The sequence below is a fragment of the Anolis sagrei genome, chromosome 5 (assembly GCF_037176765.1).
Source record: "Anolis sagrei isolate rAnoSag1 chromosome 5, rAnoSag1.mat, whole genome shotgun sequence".
In the NCBI taxonomy this organism is placed as follows: domain Eukaryota; kingdom Metazoa; phylum Chordata; class Lepidosauria; order Squamata; family Dactyloidae; genus Anolis; species Anolis sagrei.
The window spans coordinates 164,300,050-164,311,907 of record NC_090025.1 but is presented as its reverse complement, the minus strand read 5'-3'; the positions used below and the strand labels follow the sequence as shown (position 1 = coordinate 164,311,907).

At 42.1% G+C, this 11,858-nt stretch overlaps 1 protein-coding gene across 2 annotated transcripts in view; it reads left to right on the top strand.

The window, feature by feature from the left end:
• The first annotated feature begins 5,969 nt into the window (after positions 1-5,969).
• Positions 5,970-11,858, top strand: part of MAFF (MAF bZIP transcription factor F) — a 47,477-nt gene continuing 41,588 nt past the window's right edge. For both annotated transcript variants that reach the window (XM_060777039.2, XM_060777037.2), the window contains exon 1: positions 5,970-6,053. The gene's annotated coding sequence lies outside the window, so the exon portion shown is untranslated. The remainder of the gene's footprint in view (positions 6,054-11,858) is intronic.

The window sequence follows — 11,858 nt, the reverse complement described above, 5'->3', positions numbered from 1 at the left end:
TCAATGCTAATCGAATTTGGGAGTTGTAGTTTCACAAGGGTCCCTTCCACACAGGCCTATATCCCAGAATATCAAAGCAGAAAATTCCATATGCTTTGAACTGGGTTATTTGAGTCCATACTGCCATATATTTGAGTCCACACTGCCCGTACCTTGGGAAGTCTGACTTGGCCACGGTGGTCCACGCTTTGGTTACATCCCGTTTAGATTACTGCAACGCTCTCTACGTGGGGTTGCCTCTGAAGACTGCCCGGAAGCTTCAATTAGTCCAACGTGCGGCAGCCAGACTACTAACGGGAGCGGGGTACAGGGAGCATACTACTCCTCTGGTGCGCCAGCTCCACTGGCTGCCAGTCAGCTTCTGAGCACAATTCAAAGTGCTGGGCTTAACCTATAAAGCCCTAAACAACTCCAGCCCAATTTACCTGTCCGAACGTATCCTCCCCTATGAGCCATCAAAATTACTAAGATCGTCTGGAGGGGCCCTGCTCTCGATCCCACCGGCCTCACAGGCGCAGCTGGTGGGGACGAGAGACAGGGCCTTCTCGGTGGTGGCCCCTCGACTCTGGAACTCCCTTCCACTGGAGATCAGAACTGCCCTTTCGATCTTAACGTTCAGGAAACATGCAAAAACTTGGCTTTGGGAATTGGCTTTCAACGAATGAACCATGATCCCGTGATATGGATGGATGACGACGAATAATGACTTTGATGATGACTGACCACTGTAATCATATGATTGTATTTTTGCCATTTTAATTGTTTCAATGTTTTAATGTGATTTAGAAATATGATATTTTAATGACGGTCTGTAATATTGATGTTGGAAACCGGCCCGAATCCCTCAAATGGAGGTGAGAAGACCAGTATACAAAACTACCAAATAAATAAATAAATAATCCTGGTTCAAAGCAGAAAATGTGGGATTTTATTCAGCTGTGTGGAAGGGTCCTAAGTCCACATTCAGACAATGTGGAATTTCCTGCTTTGATAGTCTGGGATATAGGGCTGTGTGGAAGGGCCGTCGATCTTCTCTGCCAAGGAGTTTGACACCACCTTAAGTTCTATGGATTCCTGGAAGTCGTAGTTTGAGTGAAGCAGCAGCACTGATCGGCGGAGGTGACTAAAGACCTTGCCCAGCTACAACTCCCAAGACTCCCAAGTCCATAGCATTGAGCCAAGGCAGTTAAAGTAGTATCAAACTGCATTAATTTGACAGAGTAGGTGTACCACTAGATTGCCCTTAACACACGAAATACCCCTAAAGGCACCAGATTGGATTGTACAAAGTTTGATCTGGAAGCGATAGTCTAAAAGTGGCAGGCTAAAATGCCAGCACGCCAATGCGCTAAATCAAGTAATAGATTTCTAAGATCTACAGAGACACTCGCAAGAACACCTCAGCAAGCAAGAATCCAAAAGTGGCAGCCTAAAACCCAGAACCTCAATCCATGGCTGATACCAAATGAAAGACTCCTCCCTGGGCACATGGAAGACTGGGCGACTTGGAAGGTGCTGAACAGATTGTGCTCCAGTACCATGACATGCAGAGCCAACCTTAAGAAATTAGGCCACAAAGCGGAGTCCACAACATGCAAGTGTGGAAGGGGCAAACCTACTACAATGCAACTTGAGCCCTGCCACATGCACAATGGAGGACCATCTTATAGCAACACCAGCTACTGGTCAAAGGACATTTAATATAATGCCAAGTTTTTAAAATTTGTGTTTTTTAAAATACATTACAACTGTACCCTTGGTTCACTCTAGATACAATAAAAAATATCAGATTGGATCTGATCTTAGAAGCTAATCAGGGCCAGCCCTGGATAGTATTTGCATGGGAGACCACCAACAAGTACCAGTTGCTATGGGCTATATTTCAGAGGAAGGAACTGGCAAAACCGTCCCTGAATATTGCTTTCCTAAGAAAAATAGGCAACTTGAACACGGAAACACAATATACGTCAGCCATCTGTTTACACCTGTATCAGCCTCGTTCTTTTTTTTAAAAAACTTGTGTTTACAAGTGGCACGACTATTTTAATCCTAATAACCATAGTCATTAGGGCTCAGATTATAGCTTCTGTTTTTAATGCACCTGCCTCAGGCAGCAGGTAAAGCTCAGCAGGGCTGTAACTGTGGCTCTTTTTAGACCAGCTAGTTAAGCTACTACTCATTTCCACACTGCAGTCCCATTTGAGAAGGCATGTTGCTATTGTGTAAGAGGGAAGCTGAGCTTTGAGGATATATATATATATATATATATATATATATATATATATATACACACACACACACACACACACACACACACACACTACCTGGCCTGCTTAGTATCAGTCAAGAGAACCAGCTAGGCCAGTTTCAAACCAGGTATTTTCTAGGGCTGTCCAGACCTGGGTGCAAAAGTATGGGAGACTAGATGTCTACCAAGATTGCCACTGATGCCATTCTTGAATCTAAATAGTGGACTGTTGCTCAAGGAGTCTCTGAGAACTATATTGGGGTACATCTACACTGTATAATTAATCCACTTTGACAACACTTTAAATGTTATGGAGCACTAGGAGTTGTAGTTTTACGTGGTCTTTCAGCCTTTCCTGAGGAATAGCGCTGGAGCTTCACCAAACTACAAAACCCAGGATTCCACAGCATTGAATCATGGCAAGTAAAGTGGGGTCAAACTGCATTAATTCTATAGGTAGATCAGACATAGGCAAACTTGGGCCCTCCAGGTGTTTTGGACTTCAACTCCCACATTTCCTAACAGACTACTGGCTGTTAGGAATTGTGGGAGTTGAAGTCCAAAACACCTGAAGGGCCCACGTTTGCCCATGTCTAGTTTAGATGCACCCTAATATGTCCTTGGACACTTTGTGTCACCTGTAGATTTCTGGCAACCCCATGCATTTTATAGGATTTTCCTAAGCAAGGAATACTTGGAGGTGGCTTTGTTAGTTTCCTCCTCAGACATATCATCTACAACCCTAAAGGTGCCGGATCCCATCTGATCTTGGAAGCTAAGCAGGCTTAGTCCTGGTTAGTACTTGGATGGGAGACCATTAACTAATACTAGGTGCTGTATGCGATATTTCAGGAAGGAAGTGGCAAAACCATCTCTGAGTATTCCTTGCCTAAGAAAAGTTCATGAAAGTGATGGGATTGCCCACACATAATCTGGGACATAAATATGAAAAGTAAATAAATACATGCACTGTGAATGACGTCTTTATTTTGATGATGGTAGTTATGTGTCCTACTTTATGGAAGACAATGAATACTCTTCCCTTTGAAGGTGCTCTTTATTTTACGGGTGTGGAACGATTGGCCCTGGAGGTGTTTGGGACTACAGTGCCTATCATCCTTATTGCTTTGCACGGTGGTTAGAGGTTTTGGGACCTGGAATCCAAAACATCTAGGATATGTTGAATATATATATATATATATATATATATGACACACACAAGAGTGTCTTTATACTACAGAGCAGGCATGGGCAAACTTCGGCCCTCCGGGTGTTTTGGACCAGCTGTAAGGAATTGTGGGAGTTGAAGTCCAACACATCTGGACTTCAACATTTTTGAAAAGTTTGATATATATTAATTGAGATATATATGTGTGAATTTGCAATTGTGTTTGTAACTATAACTGTATTTGTAATTGAAACCAAAGAAGAAAGAAAAAATGTGAAGAAATATTGTAACTGGTTTTGTAACAAATGATTTTGAAAATGTAAATATTGCAAACATTGTAAATACTGCAAAATTAAGTATGTCTCAATTGTAATTGTTAGTAAATGTGTTTGTAGTACATATTTATTATAATAAAATTACGTGTGTGTGTGTGTGTGGATAAAAATACTTATTTCCAAAACACCTGGAGGGCCGAAGTTTGTCCATGCCTGCTATAGAGCTAATGCAGGTAGACACCACTTAACTATCAGAGCTCAATGCTATGGAGTCCTGGGATTTGGTGACATTATTTTGCAGAGAAGGCTAAAGGCCTTGTAAAGTAGTGTCAGGCTGCATTAATTCTACAGAGCAGATGCAGTCCAGCTACAAGGTGTGCATTTGTTAGCCAGGGGCAGCCAGCAGAGCCCCGAAATTGCGCACCGGCAACTAACATCTGGACAGCAAGTACATAAGTCACCTACTCACCATTTCTCCCCACTGTGGTCCACCTATGTAAATATTTATGCTTTTGAATGTGCAAATTTTATGCAAATATGCAGTTTCTTTCGCCCTTCCTTTGATGTACTGTTTACATGCCACTTCAATCTTGACAATATAATTCATATACCAAGTTCTTGGGAACAGCAAGAACATGGGACTTAAACTTCCTTTTCCTTATTGCTTATCAAAGCTTGGGCATGTAAATGTTCCAGAAGAGCAACATCCACATGCCATTTTGGGTCAGTGCCCAGTAACCAGAATTACATGCCTAGAACTTACATTAAACATGCCTTTTATTTATATTATGTGTGTCATTTTGAACTATGGATGCATCTCCATTGTAGAATTAATACAGTTTGACACCACTTTAACTGCCATGGTTCAATGCTACGGAATCCTGAGAAATGTAGTTTCACAAGGGCCTTAGGCTTCTCTACTGAAGAGTTTGGTGACTCACCAAACTACGTTTTTAAACTGTTGTTGCAAGTACAGCAGTTTAAGATTGAAGGTGCATCCAGGGGCGGCTCAACCCATTATGCAAAGTAAGCATTTGCAGCATAGCTGATTTTGCCCAGGGGCGCTCTTGAGGTGCTCTTGGGGGAAAATAGACCTTGACATATGCGAGTTGTAGTTACTGGGATGTATAGTTCACCTACAATCAAAGAGCATTCTGAACTCCACCAATGATGGAATTGAACCAAATATGGCACACAGAACTCCCACGACGAACAGAAAATATATATCAGTGATTGGTTGGGGGGGGGGGGGGGGGCAAAATACTGTTTGCTTCCTGTTGAAAATTACCTAGGGCCGTCTCTGGGTGCATCTACACTGTAGAATCATAGAATCAAAGAGTTGGAAGAGACCTCAAGGGCCATCCAGTCCAACCCCCTGCCAAGAAGCAGGAATATTGCATTCAAATCACCCCTGACAGATGGCCATCCAGCCTCTGCTTAAAAGCTTCCAAAGAAGGAGCCTCCACCACACTCCGGGGCAGAGAGTTCCACTGCTGAACGGCTCTCACAGTCAGGAAGTTCTTCCTAATGTTCAGATGGAATCTCCTCTCTTGTAGTTTGAAGCCATTGTTCCGCGTCCTAGTCTCCAAGGAAGCAGAAAACAAGCTTGCTCCCTCCTCCCTGTGGCTTCCTCTCACATATTTATACATGGCTATCATATCCCCTCTCAGCCTTCTCTTCTTCAGGCTAAACGTGCCCAGCTCCTTAAGCTGTAGAATTAACCCAATTTGTCACCACTTTAACAACCATGCCTCAATGCTACAAAAGCATGGAAGCTGTAGTTTTACAAGGTTTTAAGCTGTCTCTGCCAAAAAAGTGCCATTCCTTTACCAAGCTACAATCCTCATGAGCCATAGCGATTGAAGTAGTGTCAAACTGTCCACACTGCCTTATATCCCAGTTCAAAGCAGATAATGTGGGATTTTATTCAGTTGTGTGGATGGTGCTGAAGATGGGAAGCAATACCAGCCCCAGCCGCACAACCTCGAGGTGCGTGTCCCTTTAAGAACCCCCATGCCCGGCTCCAAGATGGCGCCTGCCTTTGCCCTCTGCTCCGCCCGTGCCCTTCACTAAGATGGGGAGGGAGGGGAAAGAATGATGTCATCGCATGACTGTGTTTTTATGAATGAAAAGAATCCTGTGAGTGAGTAATTCCAGGAAACTCATATTACAACTCAGCAGATCGCTCAGCGCGCAGCCCAGCTCAGCCCTTTCTCGTCGCGGGGAAAACATCCACTTCGCGATTTTTGGGGTTTTTTGGTTGTTATTTATTTACAGAAACAAACCAGGAGAGCCCAGAAGGGGGAAAAGGAGGCAGAGGAGGGCAACGAGGAAGGAGGAGGAGGACAAGTCAACAAAAGAAGTGAGTAGATTGGTTTGTCACTCTGGAAGGGAAGGAAAGTTACAGCAGGAGGGACTTTTAACCCCAATGCCTTTTGCTAGACCATGAGGAGAGCAAGAGAGAGCCTGGAAAATATCTAAAAATAATATTTCTGCCCTTTGGTTGGATCAGGATGGCAGAGAGAGGCGAGAAAATGTCTTGTGTTTTGAGGAGTGGCTGGGGGTGGTTTCCTTCCCTTGTTCCAATCCGGGGCGTTTTGAAATAAGATGTATTTATTTAGATTGTTGTTGCTTATTGTTGTTTCCTTGGATCTTCCCAAAATCCACTCGGTTCCCTTTCCCTCCAGCCTTTCCCCACTGGTGTCTCGAGGGTGCTGCATTCACAAACAAACATAAAAATAGAGCAGGAAATCGCATAATAACAGAGGAGTTACTCATGGCTCCTGTTCACCATGTGGGTGCACGTGTTGAGGCCTGGGTCACATGGAGTCCTAGCTGGCTCCAGTTTCAAACTGGGGTTTAATGGGGGGGCTTATAAGGTTAGCGGCTGAGGGGGGAAAGGAAAGGGCCTGAGGCTGTGAGGAATGGTGGGAGTTGGAGTCCAAAACACCGTTTGCCCATGCCTGGTCTAAAGCAGTGGTTCTCAATCTGTGGGTCCCCAGATGTTTTGGCCTTCAACTCCCAGAAATCCCAGCCAGTTTACAGGCTGTTAGGATTTCTGGGAGTTGAAGGCCAAAACATCTGGGGACCCACAGGTTGAGAACCACTGGTCTAAAGGATTCTCAGACGAGCATCTGTCAGGAGGGCTTTGATTATGGCATTTGGGTTTCCCTTCCTTCCCTCTCTTGGGTTCTGACATCCATCCCTCCTTTAATGGGAGGGGGAACCCAATAGGGAAATGCCTTCACACAGGATCTATTTCTGCCCAAAGAATGGATCTATATCAGGCCCAAACAAATTTGGGCCCTCCAGGTGTTTTGGACTACCAACTCCCACTATTCCTAACAGCCTCAGACCCCATTATTTTCCCCTTCAGCCGCTTAAGAATGTCAGAATGTTGAGACTGGCCAATCAGAAACCATATACAAATTAGTAGGTCGAAATAGCTCATGCATGAGCCAACTTGGGCCCTCCAGGTGTTTTGGACTACAACTCCCACTATTCCTAACAGACTCAGACCCCTTTATTTTCCCCTTCAGCCGCTTAAGAATGTCAGAATGTTGAGACTGGCCAATCAGAAACTATATACAAATTAGTAGGTCGAGGTAGCTTATGCATGGGTCAACTTGGGTCCTCAAGGTGTTTTGGACTACAACTTCCAGCAATCCTAGCAGCCTCAGAACACTTTATTTTCCCCTTCAGCTGCTTAAAAATGTTAGAATTTTGAGACTGGCCAATCAGAAACCATATGCAAATTAGTAGGTCGAGATAGCACATACATAGGCCAACTTGGGCCCTCCAGGTGTTTTGGACTCCAACTCCCACCATTCCTAACAGCTTCAGATCCCTTTATTTCATAAAGAAAGTATTTATTATTATTATTATTATTATTATTATTATTTTACTGACACAAAATCACAGTATGGCACAGCAAACGAGATCTATATGCTGGATTTCGTATCACAAAATCACAAGTCAAACTTCCCAAGCGTCTAGGACTGTGTGATGTATATTATTATTATTATTATTATTATTATTACATAACATTAAGCCATGGCAGATAAAAAGGTATCAAACTGCACTAATTGTACAATATATAGATGCATCCTCAGTTAACAGGTGCTTACGGGGATTGATAGAAGCCGGATAAATGGATTCTCTAGTTGCTTGGGATTTGCTATTATAAATAAAAATAATACGTACTATACCATAAACCCTTGTCTTGACCTGATATTATTAATGAAATGCAGCAATTTAAAGCAAATTTATCTCAACTAAAAATAAAATTTCAGGCAAAAATATATACATATTAAATTTATTATTTCTTTGATTTTTTTGCCAGTTGTTTAAGATCTCTGGTTACTTGAATTTTGGTTAACCGAGAGTCTACTGTGTTTTAAAAAGCCACACTTAATGTCTAAAGTCCTGGGGGTCCAAATTTTTCTCTCTGGAAGCAAATTGGATGGGCCACTAGTTTCTTTGTTTTGGAGTCATAACTAATTGTCATAGTTGGGGTTCAGGAAGGAATCCAGCATGATATTGTGGTTTAGTTGGAGACCAGGATTCAAATCCCTAGTAGCGTGTAGAAACCCATTTTGTTGAGTCTTAGGGCGCCTCTACACTGTAGAATTAATGCAGTTTGACACTACATTAACTGCCATGGTGAAATGCTATGGAATCCTGGGACTTGTAGCTACACACAGCCAACTTCTGTTGTGCATCCCAGGGTCTGTAGTTTGAGCTATGACAGTTAACAAGGTGTGAAACTGCATTGACGCCAGTATAGATTTTTATTTATTGTATCAGAAGCAGATTGATGGTACACTGTGTAGAAAAACCACAAAGTTAAAAATTTGGCATCATACTAAATGTCCTTTGACCAGAAACTGGTCACTTGGAGTGCCTCTGGTGTCGCTGTGAGAAGGTCCTCCATTGTGCATGTGGCAGGGCTCAGGTTGCATTGTAGTAGGTGGTCTGTGCTTTGCTCTTCTCCACACTCGCATGTCACGGACTCCACGTTGTAGCCCCATTTTTTAAGGTGAGCTCTGCATCTCGTGGTGCCAGAGCGAGATGCAGCCTCAACAGGACGGAGACAGCAAACCCTTCTAAACCAATCTTGCCAATAAAACTGTGATAGGGTGCCTTTGGGTCACTATAAATTGCAAATGACTAGAAGGCATGAACAGCAACAACAAAAATAATCCCTTTAGGCCAAAACGTGCTGGAAATCTTGGAGCATTTGGTTGTTTTTGCCTGTTTCATGTGTAATACATGTATCACCTGTCCAGGTCACCCAGAGGTGCTTCTTCTGCAATAGCACCTGCTATTTAAGTCATTGTGTTGTTTACGCATTGACCTAGTGCCTTTCAAGATGTTTTGGACTTTAGCAAGAGCTGCAGTTGCCAGCACTGAGCATGTTAGCTAGGGGAAGGTGGGAGATATAGTACAGAAACCCCTAGAGGGAGAATGTTGATCTTCTAAGGCAGCCATGGGCAAACTTCTGCCCTCCAAGTGTGTTGGACTTCAACTCCCACAATTCCTAACAGGTGGGTAGCCTGTTAGGAATTGTGGGAGTTGAAGTCCAACACACTTGGAGGGCAGAAGTTTGCCCATGCCTGTTCTAAGTCATGTCAGGATAATTCATTTTTTTCATCTTGGTATAAAACTAATTCTAAAAGCCTTACACAAATACTGTTGCTTAATATCCAATAACAAGTGGAAATAAATAAAAACGATGAAAAACAGAGCCAAAATGTTAATTGTCAAGAAGTAGTTAAAATGCAAAGCTACAAGTCTCTCATCCCCATGCAAGTAAGCAGCTAATGGATATGTCTGGGGAGGACCTTTCACCTGTACAAGCACGACACAGAAAATTTATGTGTCCCGTTCATACTGAATGTTTATCACAGTACGATTCCTCTTTAATTGTCAACTTCACCCTGTTGAATCCTGAGTTGTTTGTCTGGCAATTCTGAGTGTTCCTGGATTCAAACAGATGCAGTTAAAGTGGAATCATAACACCATAATTATGTAGTGAGACTAGGTCCAATGTGTCCGAGACAAATACAAAGCACCTGTTTATTTATGGTATGCTGCCAGGTGAGGTCTATGTTATGGGTGTTTTGATCTGCAGTCAGCAGCTAGTGAAAAGTCCTACCTTTGAGACTGGAATAACTAAAAACAACCTCCTACCTTAGCAAAAGTCAGTTCCATTTGTTGCATGGAGTTTTAATGCCTTAGGAAAACGAAACTTAAAAACTTTCAGACCTAGGTGCTGCGATTTGCATTCCAAGGTGATGGAAATTATTTCTGTATTATACTGGGAACCTCTAACAACTGTCTACTACTCTCTGCAATTCTCATTACGCATTCTACGCTATTTTTTATTATTATTATTTTGGTTTAGCCTCATGTATCGCATGGCTAAGCAGGCCTGCCGTGCCAGTCTCCCTGAAATGGCTGTGTTTCACCTGAGCCAGGTGGTTTCTGTATAAGTAACCTGACTGGTGACTCACGAGAGAGTGAGAGGCAGAGAGAAATTCTAGGTAAAAAGGCAAGTGTTGCCCAACTGATAACATAATTAGGAAAATTACTTAATTGAAGGAGAAGGAAAAGAAGGGGAGGATCTCCGAGATGCATAGGTATATGTGGGCAAAACATGAAGACGTAAGACCTCTCTGACAATGTTTCTTGAGCTTGTATTCAATGGTGCGCAGAACCTGCTGCTTTCCACAGATAACAAAAAATGTAATAGCTATTGATAGACTTACATAGGCCTCACTTTGATTCACACAAAGTATATTTGCGTTTTTTAAAAAATAGAAAGCTTTTTTAAAAAAATAGCAAGGAATTGGGTACAAATATAAGTTTAGCACAGGCATGGGCATACTTCGGTCCTCCAGGTGTTTTGGACTTCAACTCCCACAATTCCTAACAGTCTCAGGCCTTTTCCTTTCTCCCCTCAACCACTTATGCTAACCACCTTGGATAACATTCTAGGAGTAAAACAGGGTATACATTCAATAAATAAATAAAATAGATAGATAGATAGATAGAAATATAATAAGTTGCTATGGCTACAACCTATATACTTAGGCTGGTGGCACTTGTTTAGAATGAATACATGTAGAGCTAGACTACAAAAACTCTCTCTAAAAAATAAAAAATACAGGCAGGTGCCTGGTCTCTCTCTCTCTCTACACACACACACACACACACAGAGAGAGAGAGAGAGAGAGAGAGTTTTGTATTAGAATTCCACGTGAACAAATTGTAGGAGTTGAAGTCCAAAACACCTGGAGGGCCAGTTTGTCCATGCCTGGTCTCGCATCTAGTTCCATCTGAAGCAGAAACATTTAATCAGTTTCTAAATGCTAAATCAACACAGATGTAAAATGGCAAACACTGGGGGTGCATCTACACTGTTGAATTAACACAGTTTTACACTTTTGCTAAGGCATAGTATTCTGGCAGAGGTGGCTTATAAAACCTTATAAAACTACAACTCTCATTATTCCATGTCATTGAGCCATGCCAATTAAAGCAGTGTCAAACTGCATTAATTTGACAGTGTAGATGTATCCTGAGATTAGCTGTGAGATTAGTCCGCTCGGGGATATAGTGTGGCCTTTAAATAATAATAATAGTTGTTGTTATGAAATCCTAGTGCTGTAATTTATTTATTTATTTCAAAAATTACAAAATGTTTTATAGTACTTGGAAACGTTTTATCCATTGTATTGTCGAAGGCTTTCATGACTGGAATCACTAGGTTCTTGTGGGTTTTTTTGGGCTATAGAGCCATGTTCTAGAGGCATTTCTCCTGACGTTTCGCCTGCATCTATGGCAAGCATCCTCAGAGGTAGTGAGGTCCATTTTATCCATTTTATGGTGGCACTAACTTTTTAAAAAAGATACGATGTAACACCACCACTCCTTTCCCCTGGAAATTTTTAAAATGTGGTCTACTCTAAACAAACTCTGTGAAATATTGATTGGAAAGTTATATTTATTTCATATGTGTGTGTGTGTATGTGTGTGTGTATATATATATGTGTGTGTGTATACACACACACACACACATATATATTAGTTATCTAATGGCCGAAAGCGAGGAGGAGCTGAGGAGCCTTCTAATCAAGGTGAAAGAAGAAAGCGCAAAAGCCGG